This window comes from Scyliorhinus torazame, chromosome 31 (genome assembly GCF_047496885.1).
Source record: "Scyliorhinus torazame isolate Kashiwa2021f chromosome 31, sScyTor2.1, whole genome shotgun sequence".
Taxonomy (NCBI): domain Eukaryota; kingdom Metazoa; phylum Chordata; class Chondrichthyes; order Carcharhiniformes; family Scyliorhinidae; genus Scyliorhinus; species Scyliorhinus torazame.
This window is the reverse complement of record NC_092737.1, coordinates 2,936,489-2,954,536: the sequence shown is the minus strand read 5'-3', so window position 1 is coordinate 2,954,536 and position 18,048 is coordinate 2,936,489. Positions and strand designations below refer to the sequence as shown.

General features: G+C 54.9%; 1 pseudogene; it reads left to right on the top strand.

The window, feature by feature from the left end:
• The window catches only part of LOC140404550 (calmodulin-binding transcription activator 2-like), a 158,164-nt pseudogene that overhangs the window by 74,787 nt on the left and 65,329 nt on the right, over nt 1–18,048 (top strand).

Here is an 18,048-nt window from a genome sequence, read left to right as displayed (position 1 = left end):
GAGTCAGAGCGGAGATTTAAAAGGAGTGGGAGCTGAGAGTCAGAGCGGAGCTTTAAAAAGAGCGGGAGCGGAGATTTAAAAAGAGCGGGAGCTGAGAGTCAGAGCGGAGATTTAAAAAGAGCGGGAGCTGAGAGTCAGAGCGAAGATTTAAAAAGAGCGGGAGCTGAGAGTCAGAGCGGAGATTTAAAAAGAGCGGGAGCTGAGAGTCGGAGCGGAGATTTAAAAAGAGCGGGAGCGGAGTGTCAGAGGTGAGATTTAAAAAGAGCGGGAGCTGAGTGTCAGAGCGGAGATTTGTAAGGAGCGGGAGCTGTGAGTCTGGAGATTTGTAAAGAGCGGGAGCTGAGAGTCAGAGCGGAGATTTAAAAAGAGTGAGAGCCGAGTGTCAGAGCGGAGATTTAAAAAGAGCGGGAGCTGATAGTCAGAGCGGAGATTTAAAAAGAGTGAGAGCCGAGTGTCAGAGCGGAGATTTAAAAAGAGCGGGAGCCGAGTGTCAGAGCGGAGATTTAAAAAGAGCGGGAGCTGAGAGTCAGAGCAGAGATTTAAAAAGAGTGGGAACTGAGAGTCAGAGCGGAGATTTAAAAAGAGCGGGAGCTGAGAGTCCGAGCGGAGATTTTTTTTTTTTTTTAAATAATATTTTATTGAAAATTTTTGGTCAACCAACACAGTACATTGTGCATCCTTTACACAACATTGTAACAATACAGATAATAATGACCTTTTTTAAATTTAAACAAAAACAACAACAAATAAATAAATATTAAATAACAAAAGAAAAACTAGCCCTAATTGGCAACTGCCTTGTCTCAGGCCACACACCCCCCCCCCCATCCCCCCCCCCCCCCCCCCCCCCAAGTCCTGGGCCGCTGCTGCTGCCTTCTTTGTTCTCCCCTATCTATCTTTCCGCAAGATATTCGACGAACGGTTGCCACCGCCTAGTAAACCCTTGAGCCGACCCCCTTAGGACGAACTTAATCCGCTCTAACTTTATGAACCCCGCCATATCATTTATCCAGGTCTCCACCCCCGGGGGCTTGGCTTCTTTCCACATTAGCAATATTCTGCGCCGGGCTACTAGGGACGCAAAGGCCAAAACATCGGCCTCTTTCGCCTCCTGCACTCCCGGCTCTTGTGCAACCCCAAATATAGCCAACCCCCAGCTTGGTTCGACCCGGACTCCTACTACTTTTGAAAGCACCTTTGTCACCCCCATCCAAAACCCCTGTAGTGCCGGGCATGACCAAAACATATGGGTATGATTCGCTGGGCTTCTCGAGCACCTCGCACACCTATCCTCCACCCCAAAAAATTTACTGAGCCGTGTTCCAGTCATATGTGCCCTGTGTAATACCTTAAACTGAATCAGGCTTAGCCTGGCGCACGAGGACGACGAGTTTACCCTGTTTAGGGCATCTGCCCACATCCCCTCCTCAATCTCCTCCCCTAGCTCTTCTTCCCATTTCCCTTTTAGTTCGTCCATCATAGTCTCCCCTTCGTCTCTCATTTCCCTATATATATCCGACACCTTACCGTCCCCCACCCATTTCTTTGAGATGACTCTGTCCTGCACCTCTTGTGTCGGGAGCTGCGGGAATTCCCTCACCTGCTGCCTCGCAAAAGCCCTCAATTGCATGTACCTGAATGCATTCCCTTGGGGCAACCCATATTTCTCGGTCAGCGCTCCCAGACTCGCAAACTTCCCATCCACAAATAGATCTTTCAATTGCGTTATACCTGCTCTTTGCCACATTCCATATCCCCCATCCATTCCCCCCGGGGCAAACCTATGGTTGTTTCTTATCGGGGACCCCCCCAGTGCTCCGGTCTTTCCCCTATGTCGTCTCCACTGTCCCCAAATCTTCAGTGTAGCTACCACCACCGGACTCGTGGTATAGTTCCTTGGTGAGAACGGCAATGGGGCTGTCACCATAGCCTGCAGGCTGGTCCCCCTACAGGACGCCCTCTCTAATCTCTTCCACGCCGCTCCTTCCTCCTCTCCCATCCACTTACTCACCATTGAAATATTAGTGGCCCAATAATACTCACTTAGGCTCGGTAGTGCCAGCCCCCCCCTATCCCTACTACGCTGTAAGAATCCCTTCCTCACTCTCGGAGTCTTCCCGGCCCAAACAAAACCCATAATACTCTTTTCTATCCTTTTGAAAAAAGCCTTCGTGATCACCACCGGGAGACACTGAAACACAAAAAGGAATCTCGGGAGGACCACCATCTTAACTGCCTGCACCCTCCCTGCCATTGACAATGCTACCATGTCCCATCTCTTGAAATCTTCCTCCATCTGTTCCACCAACCGCGTCAAATTTAGCCTGTGCAATGTGCCCCAATTCTTAGCTATCTGGATCCCCAGGTAACGAAAGTCTCTTGTTACCTTCCTCAACGGTAGGTCTTCTATTTCTCTACTCTGCTCCCCTGGATGCACCACAAACAGCTCACTTTTTCCCATATTCAATTTATACCCTGAAAAATCCCCAAACTCCCCAAGTATCCGCATTATTTCTGGCATCCCCTCCGCTGGATCCGCCACATATAGTAGCAGATCATCCGCATATAAAGATACCCGGTGTTCTTCTCCTCCCCTAAGTATTCCCCTCCATCCCTTGGAACCTCTCAGCGCTATCGCCAGGGGCTCAATCGACAGTGCAAACAGTAATGGGGACAGAGGACATCCCTGCCTTGTCCCTCTATGGAGCCGAAAATATGCCGATCCCCGTCCATTCGTGACCACACTCGCCACTGGGGCCCTATACAACAGCTGCACCCATCTAACATACCCCTCTCCGAACCCAAATCTCCTCAACACCTCCCACAGATAATCCCACTCCACTCTATCAAATGCTTTCTCGGCATCCATCGCCACTACTATCTCCGTTTCACCCTCTGGTGGGGCCATCATCATTACCCCTAACAACCTCCGTATGTTCGTGTTCAGCTGTCTCCCCTTCACAAACCCAGTTTGGTCCTCATGAACCACCCCCGGGACACATTCCTCTATTCTCATTGCCATTACCTTGGCCAAGACCTTGGCATCTACATTGAGGAGGGAGATTGGTCTGTAGGACCCGCATTGTAGCGGATCCTTTTCCTTCTTTAAAAGAAGCGATATCGTTGCTTCTGACATAGTCGGGGGCAGTTGTCCCCTTTCCTTTGCCTCGTTGAAGGTCCTCGTCAGTAGCGGGGCGAGCAAGTCCAAATATTTTCTGTAAAATTCAACTGGGAATCCGTCCGGTCCCGGGGCCTTTCCCGTCTGCATGTTCCTAATTCCTTTCACCACTTCTTCTACCGTGATCTGTGCTCCCAATCCCATCCTTTCCTGCTCTTCCACCTTGGGAATTTCCAGCCGATCCAAAAACTCCATCATTCTCTCCCTCCCATCCGGGGGTTGAGCTTCATACAATTTTTTATAAAATGTCTTAAACACTTCATTCACTCTCTCCGCTCCCCGCTCCGTCTCTCCATCTTCGTCTCTCACCCCCCCTATTTCCCTCGCTGCTCCCCTTTTCCTCAATTGGTGTGCCAGCAATCTGCTCGCCTTCTCTCCATATTCATACTGTACACCCTGCGCCTTCCTCCATTGTGCCTCTGCAGTGCCTGTGGTCAGCAAGTCAAATTCCACATGCAGCCTTTGCCTTTCCCTATACAGTCCCTCCTCCGGTGCTTCCGCATACTGTCTGTCCACCCTCAAAAGTTCTTGCAACAACCGCTCCCGTTCCTTACTCTCCTGCTTCCCTTTATGTGTCCTTATTGATATCAGCTCCCCCCTAACCACCGCCTTCAACGCCTCCCAGACCACTCCCACCTGAACCTCCCCATTGTCATTGAGTTCCAAGTACTTTTCAATGCATCCCCTCACCCTTAAGCACACCCCCTCATCCGCCATTAGTCCCATATCCATTCTCCAGGGTGGACGCCCTCTTGTTTCCTCCCCTATCTCCAAGTCTACCCAGTGTGGGGCATGATCCGAAATGGCTATAGCCGTATATTCCGTTCCCCTCACCCTCGGGATCAATGCCCTACCCAACACAAAAAAGTCTATGCGTGAATAGACTTTATGGACATAGGAGAAAAACGAGAACTCCTTACTCCTAGGTCTACTGAATCTCCACGGGTCCACCCCTCCCATCTGCTCCATAAAATCCTTAAGCACCTTGGCTGCTGCCGGCCTCCTACCAGTCCTGGACTTCGACCTATCCAGCCTTGGTTCCAACACCGTGTTAAAGTCTCCCCCCATTATCAGCTTTCCGGTCTCTAGGTCTGGGATGCGTCCTAGCATTCGCCTCATAAAATTGGCATCGTCCCAATTCGGGGCATACACGTTTACCAACACCACCATCTCTCCCTGTAATTTGCCACTCACCATCACGTATCTGCCCCCGTTATCCGCCACTATAGTCTTTGCCTCGAACATTACCCGCTTCCCCACTAATATAGCCACCCCCCTGTTTTTCGCATCCAGCCCCGAATGGAACACCTGCCCTACCCATCCTTTGCGCAACCTAACCTGATCTATCAGTTTCAGGTGCGTTTCCTGTAACATGACCACATCTGCTTTAAGTTTCTTAAGGTGTGCGAGTACTCGTGCCCTCTTTATCGGCCCGTTAAGCCCCCTCACGTTCCACGTGATCAGCCGAGTTGGGGGGCTTCCCCCCCCCCCCCCCTTGCCGGTTAGCCATCATCTTTTTCCAGCTTCTCGCCCAGTTCCCACGCGGCTGTATTTCTCCCAGACGGTGCCCCCCCCGCCCATCCTTTCCCGCACCCACTCCCCCCTTTCCCCAGCAGCAGCAACCCAGTAATTCCCCCCTCCCCCCCCCCCCCCCCCGCTAGACCCCCCGCTAGCGTAATTACTCCCCCCATGTTGCTCCCAGAAGTCAGCAAACTCTGGCTGACCTCGGCTTCCCCCCGTGATCACGGCTCGCCCCGTGCGGCGCCCCCTCCTTCCTGCTTCTCTATTCCCGCCATAATTATCATAGCGCGGGAACCAAGCCCGCGCCTCTCCCTCGGCCCCGCCTCCCATGGCCAACGCCCCATCTCCTCTCCCTCCCCACCTCCCCCCATCACCACCTGTGGGAGAAAGAAAAGTTACCATACCGCAGGATTAATCATACAATCCCTCTTCGCCCCGTTACCATACCGCAGGATTAATCATACAATCCCTCTTCGCCCCCCCCCCCCACTCGTCCCACCACTTTGTCCAAACGTTCATTTTCGTAGTCCAATCATTCCAATTTTTCTTCTACAATAAAAGTCCACGCTTCATCCGCCGTCTCAAAGTAGTGGTGCCTCCCTTGATATGTGACCCACAGTCTTGCCGGTTGCAGCATTCCAAACTTTATCTTTTTTTTGTGAAGTACCGCTTTGGCCCGATTAAAGCTCGCCCTCCTTCTCGCCACCTCCGCACTCCAATCTTGATAGACGCGGATCACCGCGTTCTCCCATTTACTACACCGAGTTTTCTTCGCCCATCTAAGGACCATTTCTCTATCCTTAAAACGGAGAAATCTCACCACTATGGCTCTGGGAGCTTCTCCTGCTCTCGGTCCTCGCACCATAACTCGGTATGCTCCCTCCACCTCCAACGGACCCGTCGGGGCCTCCACTCCCATTAACGAGTGCAGCATCGTGCTCACATATGCCCCGACGTCCGCCCCCTCCACACCTTCAGGAAGGCCAAGAATCCTCAAGTTGTTCCTCCTTGCGTTATTTTCCAGTGCCTCCAACCTCTCCATAGATCGTTTCTGGTGTGCCTCCTGTATCTCCGACTTCACCACCAGGCCCTGTAAGTCGTTTTCATTCTCTGCTGCTTTCGCCTTCACGACCCGAAGCTCCTGCTCCTGGGTCTTTTGTTCCTCTTTCAGCCCTTCAATCGCCTGTAGTATCGGGGCCAACAACTCTTTCTTCATTTCCTTTTTTATCTCCTCCACGCAGCGTTTCAAAAACTCTTGTTGTTCAGGGCCCCATATGAAACTGCCACCTTCCGACGCCATCTTGGTTTCTGCTTGCCTTCCTTGCCGTTGTTCCAAAGGATCCGCTGCAATCCGGCCACTTTCCTCTCCTTTTTCCATCCGTGTCCAGGGGGAACACCCTTCTGGTTTACCGCACGGTGTTTTCAGCCGTTAAAATTGCCGTTGGGGCTCCTATCAAGAGCCCAAAAGTCCGTTTCACAGGGAGCTGCCGAAACGTGCGACTCAGCTGGTCATCGCCGCACCCGGAAGTCTTCCCGAGCGGAGATTTATAAAGAGCAGGAACTGAGAGTCAGAGCGGAGATTTAGAAAGAGCAGGAGCTGAGAGTCAGAGCGGAGATTTAGAAAGAGCAGGAGCTGAGAGTCTGAGCGGAGATTTATAAAGAGCGGGAACTGAGAGTCAGAGCGGGGATTTAAAAAGAGCGGGAGCTGAGAGTCAGAGCGGAGATTTAAAAAGAGCAGGAGCTGAAAGTCGGAGCGGAGTTTTAAAAAAGAGCGGGAGCTGAGAGTCAGAGCGGAGATTTAAAAAGAGCGGGAGCTGAGTCAGAGCGGAGATTTAAAAAGAGCGGGAGCTAAGAGTCAGGGCGGAGATTTAATAAGAGCGGGAGCTGGGAGTCAGAGCGGAGATTTAAAAAGAGCGGGAGCTGAGAGTCAGAGCGGAGATTTAAAAAGAGCGGGAGCTGAGAGTCCGAGCGGAGATTTATAAAGAATGGGAGCTGAGAGTCAGAGCGGAGATTTAAAAAGAGCGGGAGCTGAGAGTCAGAGCGGAGATTTAAAAACAGCAGGAGCTGAGAGTCGGAGCGGAGATTTATAAAGAGCGAGAGCTGAGAGTCAGAGCGGAGATTTAAAAAGAGCGGGAGCTGAGAGTCAGAGCGGAGATTTGTAGAGTGGGAGCTGAGAGTCAGAGCGGAGATTTAAAAAGAGCGGGAGCTGTGAGTCAGAGCGGAGATTTAAAAAGAGCAGGAGCTGAGAGTCGGAGCGGAGTTTTAAAAAGAGCGGGAGCTGAGAGTCAGAGCGGAGATTTAAAAAGAGCGGGAGCTGAGAGTCAGAGCAGAGATTTAAAAAGAGTGGGAGCTGAGAGTCAGAGCAGAGATTTAAAAAGAGCGGGAGCTGTGAGTCAGAACGGAGATTTAAAAAGAGCGGGAGCTGAGAGTCAGAGCGGAGATTTAAAAAGAGCGAGAGCTGAGAGTCGGAGCGGAGATTTAAAAAGAGCGGGAGCTGAGAGTCAGAGCGGAGATTTATAAAGAGCGGGAACTGAGAGACCGAGCGGAGATTTAAAAAGAGCGGGAGCTGAGAGCCGGAGCGGAGATTTAAAAAGAGCGGGAGCTGAGTGTCAGAGCGGAGATTTAAAAAGAGCGGGATCTGAGAGTCAGAGCGGAGATTTAAAAAGAGCGGGAGCTAAGAGTCAGTGGAGATTTAAAAAGAGCGGGAGCTGAGAGTCAGAGCGGAGATTTATAAAGAGCGAGAGCTGAGAGTCAGAGCGGAGATTTAAAAAGAGCGGGAGCTGAGAGTCAGAGCGGAGATTTATAGAGTGGGAGCTGAGAGTCAGAGCGGAGATTTATAAAGAGCGGGAACTGAGAGTCCGAGCGGAGATTTAAAAAGAGCGGGAGCTGAGAGTCAGAGCGGAGATTTAAAAAGAGCGGGAGCTGAGAGTCAGAGCGGAGATTTAAAAAGAGCGGGAGCTGAGAGTCGGAGCGGAGATTTAAAAAGAGCGGGAGCTGAGTGTCAGAGCGGAGATTTAAAAAGAGCGGGAGCTGAGAGTCAGAGCGGAGATTTAAAAAGAGCGGGAGCTAAGAGTCAGTGGAGATTTAAAAAGAGCGGGAGCTGAGAGTCAGAGCGGAGATTTAAAAAGAGCTGGCGCTGTGAGTCAGAGCGGAGATTTAAAAAGAGTGGGAGCTGAGAGTCAGAGCGGAGCTTTAAAAAGAGCGGGAGCGGAGATTTAAAAAGAGCCGGAGCTGAGAGTCAGCAGAGATTTAAAAAGAGTGGGAGCTGAGAGTCAGAGCGGAGATTTAAAAAGAGCGGGAGCTAAGAGTCAGTGGAGATTTAAAAAGAGCTGGAGCTGAGAGTCAGAGCGGAGATTTAAAAAGAGCGGGAGCTGTGAGTCAGAGCGGAGATTTAAAAAGAGTGGGAGCTGAGAGTCAGAGCGGAGCTTTAAAAAGAGTGGGAGCTGAGAGTCAGAGCGGAGATTTAAAAAGAGCGGGAGCTAAGAGTCAGTGGAGATTTAAAAAGAGCGGGAGCTGAGAGTCAGAGCGGAGATTTAAAAAGAGCTGGCGCTGTGAGTCAGAGCGGAGCTTTAAAAAGAGCGGGAGCGGAGATTTAAAAAGAGCCGGAGCTGAGAGTCAGAGCAGAGATTTAAAAAGAGTGGGAGCTGAGAGTCAGAGCGGAGATTTAAAAAGAGCGGGAGCTAAGAGTCAGTGGAGATTTAAAAAGAGCTGGAGCTGAGAGTCAGAGCGGAGATTTAAAAAGAGCGGGAGCTGTGAGTCAGAGCGGAGATTTAAAAAGAGTGGGAGCTGAGAGTCAGAGCGGAGCTTTAAAAAGAGTGGGAGCTGAGAGTCAGAGCGGAGATTTAAAAAGAGCGGGAGCTAAGAGTCAGTGGAGATTTAAAAAGAGCGGGAGCTGAGAGTCAGAGCGGAGATTTAAAAAGAGCTGGCGCTGTGAGTCAGAGCGGAGATTTAAAAAGAGTGGGAGCTGAGAGTCAGAGCGGAGCTTTAAAAAGAGTGGGAGCTGAGAGTCAGAGCGGAGCTTTAAAAAGAGCGGGAGCGGAGATTTAAAAAGAGCGGGAGCTGAGAGTCAGAGCGGTGATTTAAAAAGAGCGCGAGCTGCGAGTCAGAGCGGAGATTTAAAAAGAGCGGGAGCTGAGAGTCAGAGCGGAGATTTAAAAAGAGCGGGAGCTGAGAGTCAGAGCGGAGATTTAAAAAGAGCGGGAGCTGAGAGTCAGAGCGGAGATTTAAAAAGAGCGGGAGCGGAGTGTCAGAGCGGAGATTTAAAAAGAGCGGGAGCTGCGAGTCAGAGCGGAGATTTAATAAGAGCTGGCGCTGTGAGTCAGAGCGGAGAGTTAAAAAGAGCGGGAGCTGAGAGTCAGAGTGGAGATTTGCCTCTTTGGGGCATTCTAAACAAGAGGTCATAATCTTAGCATAAGGAGTCGCAGATTTAAAATGAGATGAGGAGAAGGTACTGCTCTCAAAGGGTGGTGAATCTGGGGAATTCGCTACCCCAGAGTGTGGCGGATGTCGGGGACAGTGAGGTAATTTAAGGAGGAGGTAGGCAGATTTTTAATTGGTGTTATGGGGAACGGGCAGGATGGTGGAGTTGAGGCCGTGAGGCGATCAGCCATGATGGTAGTGAATAGCGGAGGGTGCTGGAAGGGCCGAATGGCCCACTCCTGCTCCTTGATGCGATGTTCTTGTCTTTACATTACCGCTTGTTTTAAATTGTTGTCTGTCCATTGAGCAGGTACGACAGGAGCAGCCCCCACAAGTGTAACAGCACCAAACATCGGATTATATCACCCAAAGTGGACATCCGACTCACTTCCTACTCTGCCTTAACCGAAGTGCAAAACCTCGCGGGGCACCGAGATCAAGAACGAGGAGGATGAGAGTGAGAGTGAGGAGAGAACGGTGGTGAAATTACCCAAAGCTGCCCTCCAGGTTAACGGGGGCAACCGCGAAGCAGCGTCCCCCAGCTCCCTGGAGAATGCTGGACTCCGAGCAGGATGCACTGACCTCTCGCACCAACGGCTACTACGACAGGGAGCTCACCTCCGTTGCCATAGCCGCCACTGTGCCAAATCTCACGGTCGCCACGGTAACCTGCAGCTTACCTCCGAACGCTGTTATTTTAATGACCGGAGTCGGGGACAAGCCCGTTTCGTTGACGCCCAGTCAGCAGCTGGTTGCTGCCAACTCCACCGACCAGGGTTTGCCACTGAGCGGCCGGGACCTGCCCCTGGCTCCCCCAGCCAGCGCCATCGGCCTGGCGCTGTTGCCCAGCTCCGTGGGCGGCCTGATCTTGTCGCAGGCCGCCGAGGCCAGCATGGACACGTCCGAGCCCCACGCCCCGACCTTCGACCCCGACTCGTTCCTCAACAGCCCCAAGCAGGGTCAGACGTACGGCGGGGGGAGCGAGCGCCAGGCCGCCAGGCACATTCCCTTCGGCCAGCTTGTCCGATTCCGGGTTTCCCAACGGCGACCTGAAGGAGGAGCCAGATTTCGAAAGCGGGAATTTGGAACAATTTGCGGCGGCCAGGTCAGATTACCGGATCCCTCCCGCCGCCTCCAGAGCGCCCCAAAATTCGAGCCTGGTTTCGGTGAGCCGCACGTTCTCGGATAGCGCGGAGGGGGAGCTTCGTGACGAGCGAGCTCAGCTCCCGTCCTGTCCTGGAGAAGATGGACTACAGTAATGCGGAGCCACCGAAAAACTACACCAGCGTTTTCGGCAAGCGCACCCCGACCTGTAGCCCCCTCCTCCGTCCCAAAACCGCTTCTTTATCGAGGAAGGACCGAGTATTGCCGGTGCACCGACTGCGTCTCCGGTTGTCCCGGACAGCTTGAAGTGGAAGCCATCTCCCAGTTCGCACAGGAACACGGTAACGGCGCCAGTGTGAAGGAGGAGCTCCAGCCCTCCGTGCCGATGGCTGCTTTCCAGGCCGTGGTCCCAGAGGTGGAGATGTCCGTCGACACAGCGCCGCAGTTGAACGGAGACACAGAGATTGCAAAGGCGCAGAGGAACGTGGAAATGGAGCCAGCCGTCAAGTCGGAAGGCCAGTATGATGGGAGGGGGAGGGCGGAGGTCAGCGATGGGCCCTTGAGCCTGCCGTGCAACCAGGTGACTGACCTGTACACCATCATCCAGAACGACCTGTCCTCCTCCTCCGTGTCCTCGTCCAACATCGACCTCAACATCGACCACTTTGACATCTCCTTTGACAGCCAGTTCCCCGATCTGATGTCGGAGTTCATGACCGACAGCAGCACCGACACCGCTGGAGGGTTCGCGCAGTACGGCAGCAGTCCCACCCCCCCACGCCGGCAGAAAGCCCAGGGCAGACTGTCTCCCCCAATTACCCCGAACTGTCTTCTCAAATGGGCAGCTACTGCCCGCAGCAGCAGCAACAACAGAGGCTCCCCGGGAGCTGGGGAGTGCGGCCAACGATATTCCATTTACCGAGGTGCTGGTAACACCATCAGATTCCACACAGGCGTCACCTGGGAACGCGACAGACACAGGCCAGGGCGTAACCATCACCGACTTCTCGCCAGAGTGGTCTTATCCTGAGGTAAGGTGCTTTGCCTGCCGTGGAAGCATCATGGGTTCTCTTTATCAGCCTCTTGTTTCCTTTCCCTCCCGGGGCTATTTACGGAACAACCATTTTCTCCCCAGACAGTGTTCGCTGACTTGTGGAATCTGTTGCGGGATGATGTACAGGATTCTCCGAGGGGTTTGTTTGACAGGGTCGATGCTGAGAGGGTGTTTCCCCTTGTGGGAGAGCCTGGGACCAGAGGGCAGAATCTCCGAGTGAGGGGTCGCCCATTTCAGACCGAGATGAGGAGGAATCTCCTCTCTCACAGGAATTCCTCACCACAAAGCTTTTTGATTTTTAAATTTTAGTTCCCCCAATGAAGGGGCAATTTAGCGCGGCCAATCCACCTACCCTGCACATCGTGGGGGCGAGACCCACGCACACACTGGGAGAATGTGCAAACTCCACACGGACAGTGACCCGGGGCCGGGATCGACCCCGGCACCTCAGTGCCCAGTGCTAACCACTGCGCCACCGTGCTGCCCCCTTTAACCGCAGAGCTGTAGAGGCTGGGTCGTTAAGTATGTTGTTAGGGGCCAGGGTTTAGAAACTCCAAAGTGTGTTATGGAGTTCACCTGACCTATAACCTTTATGTTGAATGTGGCGAGGATGAACACCAGGTCCTTCCCTTCAGGTGTGATTCAACAGTCGACCCAGACACTTCAATCAGAACAAACTTTATTCTCAGAATTTATATATAAACACACAGCAAGAATTTTTATCAATTACAAATATACAGACCCCACCCAGCTACAGCAATCTATGTATAACACTGAATGAATTCCCCTTAACTGTTCCAATTCAAAGACAAAATAGAACAGTGGTTAGCACAGTTCCTTCACAGCTCCAGGGTCCCAGGTTCGATTCCCGGCTTGGTCACTGTCAGTGCGGAGTCTGCACGTCCTCCCCGTGTGTGCGTGGGTTTCCTCCGGGTGCTCCGGTTTCCTCCCACAGTCCAAAGACGTGCAGCTTCGGTGGATTGACCGTGCGAAACTGCCCCTTCGTGTCCAAAAAAGGTTGGGTGGGGTTACGGGGATAGGGTGGGTGTGTGGGCTTGGGTAGAGTGCTCTTTCCAAGGGCCGGTGCAGAGTCGATGGGCCGAATGGCCTCCTTCTGCACTGTAAATTCTATGTTCAAAAACACTTTGGTTCTCCTGTCTGTAGTCCACAGCAGTCAAAATGAAAATGAAACCAAAAACAGCTCTCAGAGCCACAGCCCAGCTCCGCCCACACAATGACATAACTGAAGCCATGCGATAAGACAAAAACCTTGCTTAAAGGGACACTCCCATGACGATGTCCACGGCGGAGGTGGACAGAGGGAATCGAGGGTTACGGGGATGAGTCGGGAGAGTGGAGTTGAGGATTGATTGAATGGCGGGACAGACTGGATGGGCCGAATGGCCCACTTCTCCTCCTACCTCTTATGGGATGCACTGGCTGAAACGCAGATTGTGAAGGAACTGAGGAAGTGTTAATTTGCAGGTTAATAATAATAATCGCTTATTGTCACAAGGAGGCTTCAATGAAGTTACTGTGAAAAGCCCCTAGTCGCCACATTCCGGCGCCTGTTCAGGGAGGCTGGTATGGGAATTGAACCCGCGCTGCTGGCCTTGTTCTGCATTACAAGCCAGCTGTTTAGCCCACTGTGCAACAGGAGATGAGCCAGATTATCTGGGAAACTCGCAGAGACAGGAGAGGCCCAGTGGGGCCGAATGGCCTCCTGGTTTCTGTATGGATGGGGGGTGACATGTCTTTCGAATTCTCACTGTCCGCGTGCAGGAGTTAACCGCGCCCAGCCTCCTGATGACTCCCGTCAGTCCAGTCCGGGTCAGCGGGAGTGGGGCAGATACTGTCCGGTGCTCCGTCAGGAACGCCATCCGTCTGGGGGGGGGACAGGGAGGAAGTTGGAATTGAAAGAAACTCCTGTGAATGCTGCAAGTGAGGAATAGCGGAAGGTCGGGCAGCATTGTGTAGGAAGGTGTTCCTCTGGTTCGTGCTGTGTTTAAGGTGGGTTAGAGAGTGAGTGATTAATGCTGCCCTGTTTCACTGCGACAGGGTGGGGTGAAGGTGCTGATCACTGGACCTGGGACGATGGCAACGATCGCTACTCCTGCACGTTTGATAAGATTACAGTTCCGGCGTCGCTCATTCAGCCTGGCGTTCTGCGCTGTTACTGCCCAGGTAGGTACCGCTCTTACTGACCGACAGAATCTTGCCATGTTATCCAATGACGGAACAGGTTCGAGGGCAGAATGGCTTCCTCCTGTTCCCCATGATCCCGGGTGCATGGCTGGGAAGGTTTATCACCGAGCAGAATAATAAACTCTTACCTACACCATCGTGACATGGAGTGACAGCTGACACTGCTTCAATAACTTCATTTGGGTGAAATAAATCGCGGAAAGCAGTCTGAGATGTGGTAAAGCACTCCACAAAATCGATAAAGTTATGTGTCAGAGAGAGAGAGCGAGGGGGCAGGAGGGAGCGAGGGGGCAGGGGGGAGCGAGGGGGCAGGGGGGAGCGAGGGGGCAGGGGGGAGCGAGGGGGCAGGGGGGAGAGACGGCCGGACAGGGGGGAGGGACACGGCCGGACAGGGGGGAGGGACACGGCCGGACAGGGGGGAGGGACACGGCCGGACAGGGGGGAGGGACACGGCCGGACAGGGGGGAGGGACACGGCCGGACAGGGGGGAGGGAGACGGCCGGACAGGGGGGAGGGAGACGGCCGGACAGGGGGGGAGGGAGACCGGGCCGGACAGGGGGGAGGGAGACGGCCGGACAGGGGGAAGGGAGACGGCCGGACAGGGGGGAGGGAGACGGCCGGACAGGGGGGAGGGAGACGGCCGGACAGGGGGGAGGGAGACGGCCGGACAGGGGGAGGGAGACGGCCGGACAGGGGGGAGGGAGACGGCCGACAGGGGGAGGGAGACGGCCGGACAGGGGGGAGGGAGACGGCCGGGCAGGGGGGAGGGAGACGGCCGGGCAGGGGGGAGGGAGACGGCGGCAGGGGGGAGGGAGACGGCCGGGCAGGGGGGAGGGAGACGGCCGGGCAGGGGGGAGGGAGACGGCCGGGCAGGGGGGAGGGAGACGGCCGGACAGGGGGGAGGGAGACGGCCGGACAGGGGGGAGGGAGACGGCCGGACAGGGGGGAGGGAGACGGCCGGACAGGGGGGAGGGAGACGGCCGGACAGGGGGGAGGGAGACGGCCGGACAGGGGGGAGGGAGACGGCCGGACAGGGGGGAGGGAGACGGCCGGACAGGGGGGAGGGAGACGGCCGGACAGGGGGGAGAGGGAGGGGGAGCGTCGGGAGAGCAGGAGAGTTGGGTTCTCACACAGGGTAAGATATCAGAGTTGACGACACTGGGAATGGAGGCCTGAGTGACTCACTCGAGAGGGTTGATCTCCCCTCTGCGGCGATCCTTGCCTTCGATCCAGGTTCGTTGTTAGACGGCTGTGAGCTGGGGAGAGAAAGGGCACGAGAATGAAATGTCTCCTCGGTGATACCCTGTGACGGAGGAGAAGGGCTGAATCAGTCCTCTATCTTCCAGTGTTTAAATAGCTCCCCCCCAGCCCCCACCGTCTGTCCGCTGCTGAGTCGTCCCCACGTGTTCCTTGTGAGTGGGATTTGAGGCCGTTCTCTTTTCTACTTTCAGCCCATGAAGCTGGCCTGGTGAGGCTGCACGTGGCCCTGGCGAACCACTTCATTTCCAACTGGGTACTGTTTGAATACAGAGCTCGGAACTCCCAGGCGATGCCCAGCTCCCAGCTGGACTGGCTGTCACTGGACGGTAGGGTGGAAGCTTTCTCTGCGTTTGTACCGATTACTGTCCGTCTATCCGTGACCAGCGCACGAGAGCCTGGTGTCCTTGTGTGCATGGGAGTGGGGAACACGCCAGACATGGGAGGACGTGGCATGTGTCGTCGTTACGGGGGATGTGTCGTCGTTACGGGGGATGTGTCGACGTTACGGGGGATGTGTCGACGTTACGGGGGATGTGTCGTCGTTGCGGGGGATGTGTCGTCGTTACGGGGGATGTGTCGACGTTACGGGGGATGTGTCGTCGTTACGGGGGATGTGTCGTCGTTACGGGGGATGTGTCGACGTTACGGGGGATGTGTCGTCGTTGCGGGGGATGTGTCGTCGTTACGGGGGATGTGTCGACGTTACGGGGGATGTGTCGTCGTTGCGGGGGATGTGTCGTCGTTACGGGGGATGTGTCGTAGTTTACATGAGGGTTTGTTGTGTTGGGATTGTTCTCGCTGGAGTTCAGAAGAATGAGGGGGGATCTCATAGAGACTATAAAATTCTAACAGGACTGGACAGGGTCGATGCAGGAAGGATGTTCCCGATGGTGGGGGCGGGGGGGGGGGGGGGGGGGACTGGACAGGGTGGATGCAGGAAGGATGTTCCCGATGGTGGGGGGGACTGGACAGGGTCGATGCAGGAAGGATGTTCCTGATGGTGGGGGGGGACTGGACAGGGTGGATGCAGGAAGGATGTTCCTGATGGTGGGGGGGGGGACTGGACAGGGTCGATGCAGGAAGGATGTTCCCGATGGTGGGGGGGGGACTGGACAGGGTCGATGCAGGAAGGATGTTCCCGATGGTGGTGGGGGGGACTGGACAGGGTCGATGCAGGAAGGATGTTACTAATGGTGGGTGTGTCCAGAACCAGGGGTCACAGTCTGAGGATTCAGGTAAACCATTTCGGACAGAGATAAGGAGACATTTCCTCACACAAAGAGCGGGGAGCCTGTGGAATTCATTCCCACAGGAAGTAGTTGATGCTAAAACATTGAATATATTCAAGAGGCGGCTGGATACAGCACTTGGGCGGGAATGGGATCAGAGGCTATGGGGAGAAAGCGGGATTGGCTATTGAGTTGGATGATCAGCCATGATGGTGATGAATGGCGGAGCGGGCTCGAAGGGCCGAATGGCCTCCTCCTGCTCCTGTCTTCTCTGTATCTGTGGCAGGGTTGCGCAGAAACAGACGGGACTTTGATACATCAAATATATTTTCTAATCAGCATTACCTCCCCACAGCTTTTTGGACAAACCTTCTCTCAAATGTTTGCTGTTGTATTGTTTCCAATATATTCAGCGATTTAGATTCACCCTGTGACCTGGGAGAGTTCAGAGAATTTACAGAGCAGAAAGAGGCCAGTCGGCAGTCTCTGTGGAACACTCACCGTCTGGCAGTCTGTGTGGAACACTCACCGTCTGGCAGTCTGTGTGGAACACTCACCGTCTGGCAGTCTGTGTGGAACACTCACCGTCTGGCAGTCTGTGTGGAGCACACCCGCCATCTGGGGGCCACGAGCTTGCTCTGCAGTGTCGAACCCCCAGTTTCAATGTTGGTGAAGCATTCCGATTGCTGACAGTGCCGGCTCCATTCAATCCCGTCCCGTTCTCCCCCCAGCTTCACGGGGGGGGGGGGGGGGGGGGGGGGGGAGAGAGGGGGGGGGGAGAGAGACCATCAGGTGGTGGGTTTGGAAGGCGCTGCCTCAGGAACCTCGGTGAGTTGCTGCAGCGCATCTTGTAGACGGTACACACGGCTGCCACTGTGCGTCGGTGGGGGAGGGACGGTTCCCCCGTCTCCATTACCCTCGCTGTCCCGTCTCCATTACCCTCGCTGTCCCGTCTCCATTACCCTCGCTGTCCCGTCTCCATTACCCTCGCTCCCCCGTCTCCATTACCCTCGCTGTCCCGTCTCCATTACCCTCGCTCCCCCGTCTCCATTACCCTCGCTGTCCCGTCTCCATTACCCTCGCTGTCCCGTCTCCATTACCTTCCCTGTCCCGTCTCCATTACCCTCGCTCCCCCGTCTCCTTTACCCTCCCTGTCCCGTCTCCATTACCCTCGCTCCCCCGTCTCCATTACCCTCGCTGTCCCGTCTCCATTACCCTCGCTGTCCCGTCTCCATTACCCTCGCTGTCCCGTCTCCATTACCCTCGCTGTCCCGTCTCCATTACCCTCGCTCCCCCGTCTCCATTACCCTCGCTGTCCCGTCTCCATTACCCTCGCTGTCCCGTCTCCATTACCCTCGCTGTCCCGTCTCCATTACCCTCGCTGTCCCGTCTCCATTACCCTCGCTGTCCCGTCTCCATTACCCTCGCTGTCCCGTCTCCATTACCCTCGCTGTCCCGTCTCCATTACCCTCGCTGTCCCGTCTCCATTACCCTCGCTCCCCCGTCTCCATTACCCTCGCTCCCCCGTCTCCATTACCCTCGCTGTCCCGTCTCCATTACCCTCGCTCCCCCGTCTCCATTACCCTCGCTGTCCCGTCTCCATTACCCTCGCTCCCCCGTCTCCATTACCCTCGCTGTCCCGTCTCCATTACCCTCCCTGTCCCGTCTCCATTACCCTCGCTGTCCCGTCTCCATTACCCTCGCTGTCCCGTCTCCATTACCCTCGCTGTCCCGTCTCCATTACCCTCGCTGTCCCGTCTCCATTACCCTCGCTCCCCCGTCTCCATTACCCTCGCTCCCCCGTCTCCATTACCCTCGCTCCCCCGTCTCCATTACCCTCGCTGTCCCGTCTCCATTACCCTCGCTCCCCCGTCTCCGTTACCCTCGCTGTCCCGTCTCCGTTACCCTCGCTGTCCCGTCTCCATTACCCTCGCTCCCCCGTCTCCATTACCCTCGCTCCCCCGTCTCCATTACCCTCGCTGTCCCGTCTCCATTACCCTCGCTGTCCCGTCTCCATTACCCTCGCTGTCCCGTCTCCATTACCCTCGCTGTCCCGTCTCCATTACCCTCGCTCCCCC